The 13,896-nt window shown below is 34.0% G+C and overlaps 1 long non-coding RNA gene across 1 annotated transcript in view; it reads right to left on the bottom strand.

Moving 5' to 3' along the window:
- Positions 1-1,383: 1,383 nt before the first annotated feature.
- LOC127842535 (uncharacterized) overlaps positions 1,384-13,896 on the bottom strand; it is a 34,470-nt gene continuing 21,957 nt past the window's right edge. The window contains exon 3 of the long non-coding RNA XR_008031693.1: positions 1,384-2,616. This is a non-coding gene — a long non-coding RNA (uncharacterized LOC127842535). The remainder of the gene's footprint in view (positions 2,617-13,896) is intronic.

Here is a 13,896-nt window from a genome sequence, read left to right on the forward strand (position 1 = left end):
TGTAAAAATATACAAAACTTTCAAAGTTATCGCATGATCCAAAAAAGTGTGATGGACTGACAGACTGACTGACGGACAGAGCGCAAACCAAAAGTCCCCTCCGGTTTCACTGGTAGGGGACAAGTCATCACATGCCGCATTGTTTTATTAAGCGATTTTATCCGGCTACAGTTTGAAAAGAAAAGATTTCCGGTATATAAAGTTGGCCTTTGTAATAAGATAAAGGAGCGATCAGAATCTTACAACAAACAACTAATTATAGGTTGTTGTAATTAGATTTTTGCTTTGTTTTTCATTTTTATTGCAGTGTTAAAATTTGATCAATCTGAATGCCATTAACCTGTAGTATAATTTGAATACAGCTCTGAATTTTTTTTCTTATGGAGAGAATCTATTATCGGTCTGTATATGATCTGTATATAATCGGCTGTATATGGTCTTTGTTCTCTTTAATTACCGCTAAATTCAATGCACAATTTTAACAATTATAAATAACATTACCATCTAGAAATCTTCAGACCCGTATACTGTGCCATTCTCCGATATTTAGCATATCGATCAAGTTATTTAGTCACATTTCTGTGTTTATTTACTATGTCTTCGACGGATTTTGTGTCATAGGATGACGAGGATTTAAATCTGGATTTACTTCTAGGTATACCGATGATGATGAGCACTGTGATAGTGAATTTGTTCAGCACATTAATCAGTCAGTTGTGTATGAGTGCCCAGAATGCAAAAAGTTAATGAAAAGAATATATGGATTCTATTTATTGTTAACAAGAGTGCCAAACTGTCACAAGACACGCCCGTTCGAAGGTTTTGGACACCATGCTCAATGCTTGCAATGCATTAAGTGACCTCGAGACCAAGTTATTGACCCAGTATGACCCGTATTTGAACTTGACCTACATATCATCTAGACACAACTTCTGACCAAATTTGGTGAAGATCGGGTGAAAACTACTTCAATTAGAGAGCGGACACCATGCTTAATCCTTGAAATGCACTAAGTGACCCCGTGACCTAGTTTTAGACCCGGCATGACCCATATTCGAACTTGACCTTGATATTGTCTAGACACAACTTCTGACAGTTTGGTGAAGATCGGATGAAAACTATTTGAATTAGAGAGCGGACACTGCTGTGGACGCTGCCCGCCCGCCAAGGGTGAAACTATAATACGTCCCGTTTTTAAAAACCGGCGTATAAAAAGCATAATCTAAAATTGAAAAGTATGTCCCTTTATGTACATAATGATAAACTAAATGAAATGTGTCCCGGCTTCTACAGAGGAACCTATGCAACCATTTATGTGATACAGTCTCTTAATAAACCTCTGAAGTAACAATTTTATTCTGTGCATAAAAGAATGCATGAACACAGTTTTTACAGTTTAATGATATTTCATCAAAACTTCATAATTCATGAACAAATATCAATACACCTGGCTTAAAAAATTAAGCAATTTATCAAACATTACACATATTCAGCAAGTTGTTGATATTACAAATAACATATTGGAAGAAAACAGCTAATATTCTGCAGTTATGCAGGCAACAAACATGTAAGCATAAGAGCCATAATCGTATAAGGCAGGGTATTAATGTTGCATAAGTAAAATCATTCTCACATGTGACTTAGAGTGTTAACATGTTTTTACCATAGCCATGTAAGGAAAAAGCTTTGCCCCCCCCCCCCCCTGGAGGCCATGTTTTTAAACCATGATATCATTGTGACACATTGTTTGACCAAGTTTCATGAAGACCGGACAATAAATGTGGCGTCTAGAGTGTTAAAAAGGTTTTTCAATAGCTATATATATAGACTTATAAGGAAAAATGCCCCGCCCCCTGGTGCCCATGTTTTTGAACCAACCGGAACCATTTTTGAACTTGCCCAAGATATCATTGGGACAAATTACCTGACCAAGTTTCATGATTATGGACAATAAACCGGAACAATTTTTTAACTTGTCCAAGATATCATTGGGAAAATTGTTTTGACCAAATTTCATGATGTATGTGGCCTCTAGATTGTTTACAAGGCAAATGTTTACACCGCACAACACACATCGCATGACGGACCATTAGCACATTGTGCTCAGGTGAGCTAAAGAGCAAAAAGATAATCACTAGAAATTTGTTTCCACAAAAATGTTCCTGTGCAACTTCCTTTACATGAACATACACAGTAGTGTGTCCTGCTTCATTAAAACATACTTTCATACTTAAATATGTCTTGCCATTGCTTTGATCTGAATGTAAACAGAGAATGTCAAGGTCTCTAGCGTGCATATTGACAATACATGGCTTTGGATCACTTCATTCAGTATGTAACACTCAACCCTGATAGGCACAGTGATCTCAACTTGACAGTCTCCAACGTCAGCTGAGTCTGGTTCTGTTGTTGACGATGACGAACCACACTGAATTGCTTTGTCTTCATACAATGCAGTGATGAGAGAAGTATCATCCTCAGTGCTCAGTTATGGATTCATCGTCATCGAGCAGGAAACCATCGTCAAGCGCTGTTTGGGATGACTCATCATGTCAAGATGGCTTGTGCTTCTTCTGCACCCCATAACTCAGTCACTCCCTCCTGAGCATGGCCAAACTGAAAATACAAATCAGCATATCAGATGAACACCAAATCATATGATATGTATTATATATTATTCTAAATTTAGATAAAAAATATAAAGGCCTCATGGAATTTATAAGTAAGGCATATAAGTATGCAAGTTATAATGTTTCATAGGTGAATTATTTTTCTTTCTATCCGCATTTTAACCTGACAACATTCAGGCTGTTCAGTTGACTTGTTACTGCATATTGTAACAAGACTATTGCCAAGCAATATATGTCCCAAACCGGCTCCACCATTGTCAGAAATTCAACCATTGTCAGAATATTATTTTTGCTGTTGGTATATCAACCAGAAGTTTTGACGTAGGAACAAAAGAAATGACTTGCATTAAGTCCATATAGCCATCTATCCATGTTTCAAGTTTCATGAAAAAATATGAAGAACTTTAAAAGTTATTGCAGGATCCAGAAAAGTGTGACTGACTGACAGACAGACAGAGCAAAAACCGGTAGGGGACAATAATGGCATTTCTCTTTAAGATATAACAGACTACTGCAGTTGACGTCCCCAAAAGCCAGTTACCTTTAAAATATGGATTTATGTGTGTTACATGAAATTATGTTACATTGTAACTTAAAATCACTTCCATAATACAAAATTTATTTTCTTGTAATAGACCCTTGTCAAAAAAGTGAGCAAAATACGGTTATAACCCAGTTTTAAACTGGGTTTAACCCTGCGGTATTGGCACCGAGCTAAAAGCGAGTCTTTTAAACACACTTTTTGATTACCGACTTGGTTTTATCTGAGTTGAATCTTGGTTTAACTCGCTTAAAGCCAACATAGTGGTTTTTTTAACCGTCTTAAGTGGGTTTAAAGTGAGTTTTTTTCAGGCATCTGTGTTTAACTCTGCGGTATTTGCACTGTGCTAAAAGCGGGTTTTTCAGACACGCTTTTAGCTTACCGACTGGGTTTTTTAGCTTACCGACTTGGTTTTTTCTGAGTTAAATCTTGGTTTAACTCGCTTTAAACCAACATAGTGGGTTTTTTAACCATCTTAAGTGGGTTTAAATTGAGTATGATTTTCTACAAGTTGCTTTTGTGAGGTTTTTTAAACATGCTTAGACCAACATCTGTCTGTGGAGTTGGTTTTAAGTGGGTAAAAAGTGTGTTTTTTATGTGAGCTATAAGCAGGCTAAACACGGTTTTTAAGTGAGCGAAAAGTGAGCTGAAAGCACGCCTTTGTTAGATTTTTTCACAGTGAAAACATGCTTTTAACTCGCTTTAAACCTAGTTATTAACAGTATTTTATCTGTGAAAAAAACAAAAGCAATTTGTGGGTTTGGGTAAGTTGATTTTTGTGGGTTTTTAACAGTGTTTTAGTGAGTTTTTTTAAGAAAGTAGGTTTTTTGTGGGATTTTGCAGTGTGAAAAAAATAATTTTGGACTGATATGTTCTAGAAAAAATGGTTTTTGTGAAGCAATTACAACAGTTCATTATAAGCCCCATGTGGTTAAAAGGGAAAAAAAACACAATGTGTACGAAAATTATGTTTATATGACAAAAATAGTACACCGCAAATTAATAAAAACAGATTATTTTTACAATACATTATACAATAATAGACATTTATGGAAGATTTTGAAGCAAAAGGTTGACCGCAATGGACCACTGCGGGTGGAGTATTTAGACCGCAGCTGCTGCAGAGACCTGGATCTCAGCTGTTGGAGGAACCTGAATCGCAGTGGAATGAGGAACCTGGATTTCAGCTTATGGAGGGACCTTGACGGCATACAGTGTTGGGACCTGCACAGCAGCGACTGGAGAGACCTTGACTGCTAGGGGACCTGGAAAGCAGCCAGTGCAGGGACCTAGACCTGATCTTGGCGGGTGGAGGGACCTGGAAAGCGGGCGCTGGAGCGACATGTAGTTGTACCATTGATGCTGCTTGTGTCCTTCTCCTCTTGAGCATCTCTTATGCCAGTTGATCTGCAAAGGATTAATACCATATCACTTTCAAAAGGGCAAGGCATTCTTCAAACATGTTGATTGGTTATGTTTTCGTTCCACTTAACTATGAAATATTGCTGTTATGGTAATCTTGTTGCTTTAATAATAATAAATTTAAGTTATTTGCTTGTTGTTTTTGTTTGTTTATTTTTGAAATTTTAATCCCGTGATCACATGTGACTTAGCACTTTTCATCAATTATTAAAAGAAATTGGGTTTGGTAGAAAATGCAGTTTGAAAATGTACCAAGATGCGTGGTCTCATTTGGCTGTGTGGTCTGGTGGCATTGTAAATGCAATAACCTGTATAGTTTACCTCTCAACAAATCGAGCTTTCTTGGTCAAGGACAGGGCGAGGTTTTCCCACTCTTGTTCCCCTCAAGTTTGCCAGCTTGTGCAGGGTAAAAACCGGGTTTAAAAGTCCATATATCAGGCAGGCGATGATGCACATTCTTTCCAAAGGATCTTCCCATCTATGTCAATTTTGCCTTGTGGCAAGAGTTTAACCTTCAAAATTAAAATATATAAGTTCTAATTAAGTATGAGGGAAAGAAATCCGTTCAGTAATAACCAGAAATAGATATAAATAAAATTTTAGATGACAATAACCATGAAACACAACCATAATTATTCACTGTACACAACATTTACACTATTTCATGTGTAAGTTTATCTATTTTTGCTTCAAAATGTGTTGTTTATCCTTTAAATTGCAATACAATAACTTATCCATTTACATTTCCCAGTGACAATACATAAATATGATAATGATCATAATTAATTCAATAAACTAAATAAAAAAGGGGTGAAGAAATGACAATACAAACCTGTTAAAACTGTTCTTCAGTATTCCAAAAACAACAACAGGCAGTTCAACCCCTTTCCAACCAACTTATTATTGATTACCACATTGCAGTAAAAAACACATTGTTTTCATCACACAATACTTCATGCTGACAGAATTTCAAGACATTTTACACTACCATTATAAGTCTTTCACTTCTTTATATTAATGTTGCTGAATTAAATTTAGCTCAATATTCAATTGCTGACACCAGCTTGTTTTTCAAAAGTTGTTTTTTTTCAAAAAGATAACTTCCTCAGTGCAATAGCCAATCAAAAGCCTTATATCTTATTCCACACAGCCTTATCTCTAGGCAAACCCCATCAGTAGCCTTATCTGCCCCTTAATCAGTACCCTGTTTAGCTCTGAATGCCTGACAGATTGTTATCTGTTTATTGTTAGTGGTGTGAAATAAGGGTGTTTTTAGGTATTGTCTTGTTATTTTGTTGACAGTTTATGTAACACAGGTCATGTTTGGCATTTTATTATTTTATTGCAAATTAAGAAAATGGATATGATGGTATCATATGCAAATATCAAAATCTTGCATAACTTATGTACAAAAATAAATAGATTATTTCCAAAATAATGTTTCCAATACCATAATTATTTAAATATGCAGATTTAACAAGTAAATACTGTTTTAAACAAATATAAACAATCATATGAGATTTATTTTTAAAAATAAAAAATTAAGACATAAAACAATCATAAGATATTGTTAATAAAAACAAACATAAAGATAAAAATTCAAAGTGAAACACAAACTCTTTCATTTTCATGTATAAAACTAAGCTTGACCATTGTTATAGTTTTTGTCAGTGAAACTTGTTGTCCATCTGTGAACCTGTGATGTTCTGAAAGAGCCATTTTCATCCAATATTCCCTAAAAATTATGGGGAGCACACAAATGTACAATAGGGACAATGGCAAACAAGCTGTAAAAAAAGCCCCTTTACAATTGACTTGTTTTATTTATGGCTAAAAACATCAAACAAAGACCCAGTTGAAGAATTATTGTTTCATTGATGAGTTATATTAATAAACAAAAGACCAACTTGTTGAAAAGTGTGTTAAAGTGAGTCTTTAAGCCTCGTTGCAGCTCTCAACTTTTTTACAAAAAGACCAAGTTAAACTCGCTTAAACCCACTTCTGTTTATAAAAAGACCAACTTCTGTTGTAAAAGACTCGCTTATAAAACAAAAAGACACACTTAAACACACATAAACCAACTCATAAATAAAAAGGCTCACTTTTGACACACAAAAAACCGACTTCTTACAGAAAAAAACTCGCTTAAACACACATCTTCTTAAAATAACTAACTTTAAACTCAGTTAAGCACAGTTTAGCGCACATAAAACTCACTTTTATTAGCAAAAACCAACTTCTGCTAAGAAAAACTCAGAAAAAACACAGTTTTATGTTGGTTTAAGTGTGTTTTGGTATGAAAGTGGGTTATTTTTTGACAAGGGGAATTAGCTTCATTTTTATAAATTCATTGTCATATTTCAGCAAATGAACACCGAAAGACAATAAACAACCAATCCACCATTTACACCACACAATACCCGGTAATAAGACAAAATTTTATTTCCAGGTATTGTGTGGTATTAAATATTACCTGAGCTAAGACACCTTATTAAATTTCCTTCCTATATTATAAATTGATCAACAAGCACCTGTTTTAAATAAAATTCTTAGATTTAATATTCCTTGATTAATGGATTAAAATGAAATTACTAATTAAATTCTTATATTAATTATTAAATGACTATTGTATCAAAACTGAATTTATAAATTAAATCCTATATTAAATGCTCAATTTATTAAAAACTTCCTTAACTTATAAAACTGAAGCACTTTTTTAATCAAGCACATTATTGATGGTTTTAACTGAACAAAATAAACAAACCATAATTTAGTCTTATTTACACAAAGTAAGATTGTCAATGAGGATAAAGTCAAATTATAAATGTTAAGATTATTATAAAAAGTTGATTTAATTGGGGAGAGCTACCGTAATCTGGTATCATACTGTGTCTGCAATAATAAATTTGAGATATATCAACTGATAAGAGACTTTTCATCACCCACATAGCCATAGACTAGATGACAAAATTAATTGGCATTTTTGTATGAAATATTACACAAAATTAGTAACTGGCATCAAGTTGACATCTTTAGTTGGGTGGTTTTTATGGATATTTATGAAAGTTAAAAAAGGAGGAAAGGAAAACATCTCTGTGTGCGCTTAAATTGAATCCAGATATTGAGAAATGCTCAGTTGTTCATTGTTTAAGAAATCAATACTTATGAACCATTATCATATTATACTTAAAATAACTTTACTGTAATTAACATGCACATGTTGAATTTGAGCTTTAATTCCATTGAAATACTAGCCATAACCCTTGTCAACTGTAATCTCCCATTATCTCCCTCCTTGTATTGCCAGCTTGAGTTCATTTCTGTGTAATAAATTTATTTTTTAGTAATTTTTGTATAATTTAATTTCAATCATCTTGAGATATATTTGACTATTCGAGTGCTTGACAGTATATCGTAAGCCATCATGGAGATGGGGGGGTTGGGGGGGGGGTATAATGTGGCTGTGTGATCATTTAATAGATGATCTTTCAAAAATAAGAAAAGTGGGGGTGGAGGTTGGGGGCGGGGGGGGGGACTTCTGGGGTGGGGCGTGGGGGGATGGTTTTGGCATTGTGGTTTGTCAGGTAAGTGTTGTTTTGTCAAACTTTAACATAGATTTATCAATAATATGCATATTCTAAGTATGAAAGGGGCCATTATTCTGTCAAAATGCTTGATACAGTTGTCTGCTCTTTTTATAGATTGGGGTCATGTTGGTTAAGAAGTATGCACAATATGAAAGCAATATGTCAAAGGACATAGGAAATATTTGGGGTAGTACGCAAACTTTAACATAGATTTATCAATAATATGCATATTATCTAAGTATAAAAGGGGCCATAATTCTGTCAAAATGCTTGAAACAGTTGTCTGCTCTTGTTCATAGGTTGGGGTCATGTTGGTAAAGAAGTATGCAAAATATGAAAGCAATATGTCAAGGGACATAGGAAATATTTGGGGTAGTACGCTAACTTTAACATTTGCACGCTAACGCCAACGCAAACGCCGACGCTGGGGTGAGTAAAATAGCTCCAGTATATATATTTGATATACAATAGTTGAGCTAAAAAATCAAGTTTATCACATTCTTTCAGTTATGATTGCCTTTGCCCTTCTTCATGCACCTGCAAATTAGGATAAAAGAGTCTGTAGTACATTTCTTCTGTTATATAGGAATTTCACTAAGCAAATGTGAGCAAAATAAAATAAAATTCGCACATTAGAGAAAAAAGTTATGATGATTCAAGCACCATTTGTATGGCTTTAATCAGTCAAAATTTTGAAGTTTTTTTTCGAAAGTAAAAATGGCTGATAGCAAGTATGTGAAAAATGTGGTAAATAAAATCTTGTATAATTTGATGGTTTCAAGGAACATCATATAAATGAAAATATGGGAAAACCATAAAACTCAATCAGCACATAAAATCATCTATGGTATATGTTTTCATTTTTAGTCGCTACAACAATGAGGAGTTTGATTGAAAATAAAATTAGCTTAAAACATGCACTTACAAGATGGGTATACTAAATCTGGTATAATTTTCTTATGCAATAGAATATCACTATAAAAATTGGACTTATAATAATAAATTATGTACAATCAGCACTTAAAAAAAAAAAGTTAGCACATGATGCAATGCAACTTTTTTAGCTTTGGTCACTCAAAATATGCATTTTTTTGCAGAAAATCCAAATGGCTTTATTCAAATATCTGAAAAAATGGATAAGTTAAAACTTGCATAATTTTATCATTTAAAAGAATATCACAATGTAAATATGGGCAGCCATAAAACTCAATTTGCACTGAAAACAATACAGTTTATGATACAAGCCATAGTATATGTTTTCAGTGTTAGTTAGTACAACTAGGAAGAGTTTAGATGGAAGATATTTTTGGCTTTAAACATGCACCTGAAAAATGAGGTGTATAATATATTGTGTTTTTTCTTAAGCAAAGAAATATCAAAACTAAAATATGGGCAGCCTTAAAACTCAATTGGCACTTTGAATGCCAGCATATGTGATGTGATCCATAGTTTATATTTGAAGTTTGATAATAAGTCGCTACAACTATGAAGAGTTTGGATTTTTTTAACTCTTCATAGTTGTTTTGAGCGACTTGAACTTCAAATAATTTTTTTGTAAACTTCGGCTTAAAGAATGCACCTGCAAAAGGGGGGTCGCCGTGGTGTAATGAATATGGTGTCCGCCTAGCGACCGGGAGGTCACAGGTTCGATACCCACTGTGGGAGCATTCTTCAGATCTCCCTCAAAGACACCAAGTACTGGTTCTAGGCCCAGGAAACGGACTCAAGAGCGTTTATATAAGCCAAAGGCTTTCGACGCAATCAAGCTAAAATAAATAGGTTTAAACTAAAAGGGGTTAATACAATCAAGTGTAATTTTCTTATGCATAGGAATATCACAATGAAAATGTGGGACTAAATAATTTACAATTAGCACTTTAAAAAAATATAAGTTATGATAAGATGAAATGCACCCTTTTTTAGATTTGGTCATACAAAATATATTTAGCTTTAATGTCCCGGAGTTTTTTACCCCCCACAACAATTGCTAGGGAGAGGGGGGGGGGGGGGGCTATATAGTAGTATTTAGTATATTTTGTCAGGACCATAAGTATGTCATTCATTTCGAGATTTTATATGTGGTCCATATATATTGTTTGGATTACACTAATTTTAATAGTGTTTCCTATGTGGTCAGCCATACAAATTATGAATCCTATAATGACAAACCGTGTCAAATGTGTTCTTTTCTATTGATGTAAAGAAATACTAAAATTACTTACCAAAATGTATAATAAATAATAACATTATCAATTTTTGCAAGCATTTTCCACGCATTGGGCATGTCTGCCACAGTTGTTTATGTGTTAGGTATGGCAAAATATATTAATTTGATATCTATTCATATATCTAAATGTTATTTATACATGTCTGACTTTATATTAAAAAAGAAATATTTGCAAAATATAAGTAACTACTGTCCTGAGATATTATCCATAACTTCAAAGGGCACCAAAAGGCCAGTCTTTAAAAAAATCTGAGAAAAAAAAAAACTAACAAGAGATGTGTTTGTCAGAAACACAATGCCCCCTATTGCGTCGCTTTGAAGCCATATATTTGACCTTTGACCTTGATGGATGACCTTGACTTTTCACCACTCAAAATGTGCAGCTCCATGAGATACGAATGTAGGTAAAAATGTCAGAGGTAAAAAAGCCAGATGTAAAGTGGTAAAAATGCCATAGGTAAAATGCCATAGGTAAAAATGCCAGATGTTATATAGTAAAATAGAGTTTTGAGCAATATTCTTAAGGATATTGAGTATTGTAGGGGTTAAGTGAATGTTTAAAATCCGCAATTAATTAAGAAAAAAAAGTGCAGATAAATATTATGTACAAAATTTCAGTTGTGGCGGGAGGGGAATTTACTCTGTAATAAATCTATATATTATCGGCTCTAAGTTAAAATGCTTTAATAAGCTATAATATCAATACATGCCTCATTTAATAATTAATGTAAACATAATTACCATCAAAACCCTGCTTGTTTGTCACATTGCTTTTATAATTTATTGTCCTCAAAAATCAAAAGATTCCTTTACATCAATAAAAATAGCTTTTAAAAGGAAATTAACAAGTGTTATTTAATGACCGATTCATCAAAGAAACAAAAATCCCAACCAATAAACAGAACGAATAAAGCACAATAAAACAAAATTATAATCTAAATTTATTAGTAAGACAAGTAGAATAAAAATAACATGTTCAATAAGAAATGTTTCCGTACAATACTCAATATCCTTAAAAAAATATTGCTCAAAACTCTATTTTACTTTTTAACATCTGGCATTTTTACCACTTTACATCTGGCTTTTTTACCTCTGGCATTTTAACCTCTGGTATTTTTACCTATGGCATTTTTACCTCTGGCATTTTTACCGCACACCTAGTCACCATGAGATACATATGCATGCCAAATATCAAGTTGCTAGCTTCAATATTGCATAAGTTATGGCAAAATGTTAAAAGTTTGGGCAAACAAACCAATCAACAGAACAACCAACAGACAGGGCAAAAACAATATGTCCCCCACTATAGTGGTGGGGGACAAAAAAAGATATACGGCATTTATTGTGATTGGAGTTGCTGAAAAGTAAAGAGTTCAATGAATGAGATCAAAGATAGCGAATGTCTTTTTCGGTGCAGTTCTTAGCTATATCACATGCAGTACAAGATGTTACGCGGAGTTTTTGCGGCTTATTTAACAGTATTACATATTGCTGGTCATAAATCTATAATACAAAACAGGAAACCAAAAGAAGAATGGAAGTGAAATTAAAACATAGAAGTCAACCAGCCACACCCGAAGTATCTGTACATATTTAAAATATTTATACGCGTGTTCTTCGAACAAACCCGTTTTAGTGGTTTGTTGGGCATTTCTATTTGATTCGATTATTTACAGTATCGTGAATCGTCGTGCACATGCATTAGTCAATATGGTGGAATAATTCTTGTTAAATTTATCAAAAATAATATTTATCATGGTATTGTTGGAAACACAATAAGATTCTTTTATTGACATACCATAATTATATCGCTCAAATCAGCCAATGGAATAAATAAGGTGTCTTTATTCGTGTCTAGCCGCGGGATATTTTTTATTTGAATTTTATTACAAAGCTCATGGTGAAAAGCTGGCTTAGACAGCTTCACAGCAAAAGTACAATTGAAACATATAACTGTTAAACGGGTGCTTATTATAGCACAAAACCAAACCTGCATATTTAATTGGCTTTGGAGATAATCTGTGTACCGTACTGGGGCAGGTGTTGCCCCCCAATAGCTTATCTTATCAGTTTATTTATAACTGCAGTGTGATTGCTCTTAGAATGAAGTGAAGCAAAATGTCAATATCACAAAACAGTGTTAATCTCAGTTGCAACTGGGCAGACATGTGGTCAATTACTCGAAAAAGTAATCAATTAAATTAATGATTTTAACTTATTTTTCAAACATGATCAATGGTTTTTGTTCATTGAACAATTATTAATTGGTAATCTAAACCAAAGTGATCAAATTGTTTATTAATGAATCTATTCATGCATTTAATAATATTTGGGCTTCTATACACTTTATCAAACACTGTTTATCTAAAAAAAATATATATCCTATTCTTATCCTATTAATTTGCACACAAAAAAAGAAAGATGTAGCATACTGCATGATAATTGCATTTGATGTTTATGGGCATTTGAAAAGTGTGGTCACTCATAAGACTTCTATCAGGATGGATAGAAAATGCCAGTCTCTCCACTGGTGCAGAAGTTGCATCAATCATACATGCCATACGTCCCGATCTCGGCGGGACAGTCCCGCTTTTGGGCCCTTTGTCCCGCCGTCCCGCCATGAGACGATTTGTCCCGACATTCGTAAAAAACGATGTAAGGTGTATAGGTTCCCAATAAAATTCGCTATTCAAGCTCTGTTTCGCTAACACTTAACACCGCTAATCCCTTTATTGCCCTCCAATTAACAATCCGATTCTACTTATCGTGTGTACCAGTGTTGTTTATGACACCTTATCAGCGATTTATCGGCTAATTATTGATTTCATCAGGCATTCACACCATGGTGGTCTTCAAGATAGTGGTCGCTTATTGCTATCGATAGTTTTATTATAATGAAATAAATGTTGAAAATGTGTTTATTTTGTATTTGTTTGAAACGGTTTACAAAACAATTGTTTTGTAAAATTAACGCTACGTCATAATAGAGTCTTTTACATTCAATGTTTAGTTCCAATATAGCGGGATATTCCGAATGTGCAATATACCAAAATCGCAACAAACAGTCCAATAAGTGATACCCATCCTGTCTAGTGTAATTGTAATAAAAACAACGAGGTGGTATGCATGACAGTTTGACCCTACTCCAATTAAGCTAAAAACAACGAGGTGCTATGCATGACAGTTTGACCCTACTCCAATTAAGCCGCGGAAATTGACAAGTAACAAACTGCGCATGGACACATGCTTAAAAAAACATCGCAACAAACAGTAAAAGAGTTACCCATCTTGTCTTGTGTTATTGTAATAAAAACAACGTGTTGTTATTCATGACAGTTTGACACTACCCCAATACAGCGCCTGACAATTCACAATTCAGTTTAATCTGTGTATATAGGAAGAAAACAAAATACGGAAATGTGTACGGCCGCGCATTCCGTGTGTAACGGAGGAGAAGTGCCCCCCCGGAGAACTGCCCCCCAAAGATTT

The sequence above is a fragment of the Dreissena polymorpha genome, chromosome 8 (genome assembly GCF_020536995.1).
Source record: "Dreissena polymorpha isolate Duluth1 chromosome 8, UMN_Dpol_1.0, whole genome shotgun sequence".
NCBI lineage: Eukaryota > Metazoa > Mollusca > Bivalvia > Myida > Dreissenidae > Dreissena > Dreissena polymorpha.